Source organism: Penaeus vannamei, chromosome 40 (genome assembly GCF_042767895.1).
Source record: "Penaeus vannamei isolate JL-2024 chromosome 40, ASM4276789v1, whole genome shotgun sequence".
Classification (NCBI taxonomy): Eukaryota; Metazoa; Arthropoda; class Malacostraca; order Decapoda; family Penaeidae; genus Penaeus; species Penaeus vannamei.
In genome coordinates, this window is record NC_091588.1 from 14,417,699 (window position 1) to 14,422,698 (window position 5,000).

General features: G+C 36.1%; 1 protein-coding gene across 1 annotated transcript in view; it reads right to left on the reverse strand.

The window, feature by feature from the left end:
* Window positions 1–4,192, reverse strand: part of G9a (histone-lysine N-methyltransferase G9a) — a gene marked incomplete at its 3' end in the record, with an annotated part of 110,481 nt that extends 106,289 nt beyond the window's left edge. The window contains 1 exon segment of the mRNA XM_070117190.1: window positions 3,918–4,192.
* Between the last annotated feature and the right edge of the window lie 808 nt (window positions 4,193–5,000).

Sequence of the window (5,000 nt, forward strand, 5' to 3'; positions counted from 1 at the left end):
GCTTTGCTGAACATAAAAATATATAACAAAGGGGTGAAGATGCAGTACCACTGTAACAATCTACAGGGAGAAGGAAGTTATTATGGATTGTAGGAACAACAGAAGGGTAAATCAGTAGGCTAATCTATATAACAGTGGAAAAGGGAACTATACTTGACCAAAGTTTGGGTTTATAATTGGTAAAGTCATGAATGTTGAGGACATGAAAGACAGGAAGTCCTTTAAGTAGTTTCTATAGATTTCTGTGGCATGGTACCAAGATTGTAAGTGAAGAGATGTATGAGAGTTATGGATGTTGATTACATATATGTTAAAAAAGAGTGAAGGGTAAGGAGCTAACACACAGGTAAGCAATAGTTATTATACAGATGGTGATCTGAAGGAAAAAGGTTTCTTAGGTTAAAGAAGCAAAAGACTGGGAACACAGTAATATATATATATATATATATATATATATATATATATATATATATATATATATATATATATAAATGTGAAAAGATACAAGACATAACAGATGAAGTCAATTGATCACTATGACATTAACTTATTCATCATTCTGCCAAAGTTTAACAAACTTTTACCATTTACCATACTGTGGCCTACAAACAATATGGGTATGTTACAAACAAAAATGTCTTAGAATTCATCAATCAATTAAGTGCACATATTCAATTTACTTTATAATACATGTATGTCTGAAACTGTAATTATACCACATGTCTGATGTTCATTCACTTTATTCATCTTCTGACATCTATTCACCTTATTTATCATGATTTTATTTTCAAGTACAGAACCAATCCTAGATCTACCTTTCATAAACATGTATGGTGTAAACTTACAAGGTACATCATGCAGACCTGTTCAGGTTTTAACTTGCCTGGATAAGACTTTCTATTCTAGGTGAAGGGTGGAGGGACTGGGGTAATTCTTTACAGTACAGACACACTCACCAGAGACTAACGATCATATACTTAAAGAAAAAGCGTAACATAAATCAGTTCTTAACACAATTTTCTTATGCTATATTCTTTATGATTACAGGAAGTCTTAATGTGATGTAATTTTAGGACTGTCAGTTTAAAAAATACAATGTTCTTATCATCTTGCCTTATTTTGGTATATCAGCTGATTTTTGGGGGAATTATTCCTTGGCAGAGGAAGTGGATTCCACAACTTCTTTAAGCATAAAACCTTAAGTACCCAACTCCATGTCATAAAATTTATTCATCAATCTAATTTCCCATGACTGGGTGTGCCCAACTGCCCAAAGACTACAACTTTTAGCCCTCTACAAGAATATCATCTTCAATTTACCCTAGCTTAGTGAATCCAGATTAACTGGGAGTGTAAACAGTTCCCCCTAAAAATGCATTGTGAGAGCACAGTCCCTAACAATGATAAAATTACATAAATATCACATAATCAATACCTCAGGTTTTGTCTCATTTCTATTGTCTAATGAATTAAACATTGACTAAGCCACATCACATGTTCACTATCAAAAAGAATATAATGATACTAAATTTGAGGGATTTTACTTTAGAAAATTATCCATTATGTTTTTCTATGGATTCACAAAAAAATAGTCAATACAATCACAAAAAAACTCATTTAAGAGTGGCCTTGAAGTGATCTTCTAAATATTTACCTAATTCAATTAAAAACTTATTTATATCCATTTTCAGTAACCATTCAGGGGACTTTCACATGACAGACAGTGGTATCAATGGAATCTTCTTACTCTATACTACACATATGCATAGAAATTAAGATACAGAAATATCCCAGTGCCCACAATCTTGGCCCCTAGAATAGGGGGAAGCATGAAATGTACCAGGGATAATGGAGAGTGAAATGTGGAAAATATCCATAGAATTGGTCTGTTTATAGTCAAATACTTGGAGGTGTGCCTTCGACATCCCCACCAATGGGGGCTGCCACCCCGACCCTGTACGACAAAGCATTAACTACACATGTACATCAGGAGAAACTAAGAGGACAGACAGCATCAGGTACTCCCAGGCACTGTAATTGTACTATGAGCATGTAACAAACACTGATATATCTGTTGCAGGTGGTGCAACCCCTGCCTGCCACATCTAACCCCTACCCAAGACTACAAAGAATAACCTATGTATGTACAAAGCAATAGTTAATCACATGGCTATGTACCATGAGCAGCAGCACATCAACCAGTGATATAGTCAGCATCATATACTGACTAGAATATGGGGTATTTCACATCATCCATTAATTAGGTTAGTAAATTATTAATCCTAGGCTGTATCTTGCCTTGTTCATCCCACATGTCAGTCATACACTCTATCCTGCCATGAATGTGTGAAGGATTCTTTATCTTCCATGGCTTCCATTATTTTTATCATAGTGATGTGTTCTGCATATATTATTCATACTCTTCACAATATCCCTAGTACCATTCATACTCTCCCCTGGTATTAGGTCCAAGAATGTGGGGCTTTGGGGGTTTAAGGGTATGGAGGTTTTACTTAGCAAAAATCTTACAAATAGGTAATTTTTTTGTTTCACACAGCCATCCAACCTTGCAATCATTATTCTGGTCTTAATCATTCATAGTGTATTATACATAAATCTGTTGGTGTTTTCCATCACAAATGGTCTAAGTCAAAGCTGAGACCAAGTATCTATTTCTTCGGTCACTTCTGGGAATTCAAAAACATCACCATATGAGTCAAGAACCTTCCTAATGCAGGGGTTTCACCCCTAGTACCCCTATCTAATTGCTCTATTTCTCCTGCAACACCCATGGGGCTACCTGTGGCTCAGCCCCCTGCATTAGACAATATAGTGATTGATTCTGTCATATCTTACCCCCTAATTTGCCTGGTATCTTTCAGGCCCTCCCTCCACCAACTGGTCCATGATTGACGCTAATAGGGAGCGGGGGGGGTGTCAGCATAATTTCTATAATTAGAAAATAGAGAATGGGAGGATTCTATTGATACCAAAATTGTTGTAAACCATTACCCTTTTATTTATATCATTTGCAATGGATACTAACAAGACATTCAGGCATATTACAGCATTGATAACAGGAAGGAATAATAATGGCTAGATTGGTTGACTGTGTGAAACTAAAAAATTAATAGTATTCAGAACACCTTTGCACCCTTGATCATGATGATAGTGGTATTGGTGGATGCCTCTCACCCTCTGCTACCCAATAGAAATGCCACAGATGAAAAATGTTGTATTTCCTGTTATTGTATCTACAGATATGTGAGGATTCATTGTGCATAGCCTGTACAGTATAATCTGTATTATGTTTACCCTTTATTTCTGCGTATATTGTATGTATTGTATGTACTGTAACCTCGCCATCGTCCTTGGCCACATGACCCTGTGTGACCAGGATTTCCCACCAAATCTCAGTCTCTCAGCGCTGGTCAAGCACAGGAGACAGATGTGTACTCTGTTACAGGGAAAGTTTACCTTGCACTTTACAGCTGTGGGAAACTGAAACTAAGTAGGTGTTATGTGTGTTATGCATTCATTAGCACCCTGCACATTATTATTGAGATTAAGATTGAGATATAAGTTACTGAGAGCAATGTACAGATATAGGGGGATATGGACACTGCGAGACTGTAAGTAATAAATAGAAGCTAGGAAAGGTTAGGTTCGGGTTTCAGGTTCGCATAATACCCTGATTTTGGGACTAAATCTCTGGAGGGTGCGTTGCTCTTGGTAACAATTACCTGAAACTATAATGAAATTTCTTATTATCAACTTGCAAAGGAAATACAACAGAAATGGGTCTCAGTTTACATCAAGGTATTCATTCAATATACTTTATTTGAGTATAAATTTTCTAAAATTCCCAATTTTCTCATTCTTTACATTTACATTGTTAAGCTATTCAAAATAATTACTTTTTTATTCGATTTCCTCCAACAGAAAGATCCCTGAGGAAGTTTGAGATACTGTTCTAAGGAATGACTCAAACTACAACTCCTTTTTCCAATCTGGCAAGTCCGTGGCCTTATTCCTCGCACAACGCTGGCAATTGCCAAATAACTGTGAAAATAGCAAGCTGCTAGCAGGTGGAAGGAAGCCGTGTGGGTTCACGCCGATCTACAAGAACGACCGCCTAAAAGAAAACAAACACGGGAAGGAAATAAAAACTTTCTTCAGTACACTATTCGAGTCAGTGGAGACCTCGAGGCTTACCTAAAGATGCCTGTGGGTGTAGGCCTAAGAGATCACAAAAATTCAATATCAAATAACTGAAAAATAAGTATAACACTTCACATGGCCTAGAGAAGCTGGCTTTGCAACACCGCTTTCAGCTGCCACAGGCAGATGGAAGTTATCATACTGGAAAAAGACAAAAACAATGTGTTTTGGATTTTCTTCCTTTTAAATATTTTTGAAAAGACTTTACTTTGAGCTCGATAAACATTGGTTGATTCTGTTAGTTGGAATGTTCAAGTTATTCTGACAGTGTTTACTGGGCTGTGGAATCGTCCGACTCCTGTATCCGGTGTACTTGGTAGTAATTAACTCAAGATTAATCAAGTTTAAGAGATCATATTCATATACATCCAAGCATACACATGATCTTAAATGAATCATATTTCGATAAGAATTATTTTACAAATACATAATAATATTGAAATAATTTACACATTACCTTCCTTGTACGTCTGGCAGGTGGAGGACCAACTATGGCGTGATTATCAGGGTTATGCCTGATTGCTGTAACCTTTCAACGTGTTTCACAGAAATTTGGCTGTTGGTAAATTAGATATACATGAAAATATAAAAAACTAGGACAACATTTTACCGTCTATGATTTCTACGGCTAAGAATCATTGTTTTTGATGTTGTTAACATGCAAATGTAGAATCTGTCTTTGTAAACTCTTTCTGTCTACATTCCTTATAATATTTGTATTTAAATCAGTAGGATAAGCTTGCCATCTTTGTCAAGGTTTATCTTCCAGCTTGAGCAAA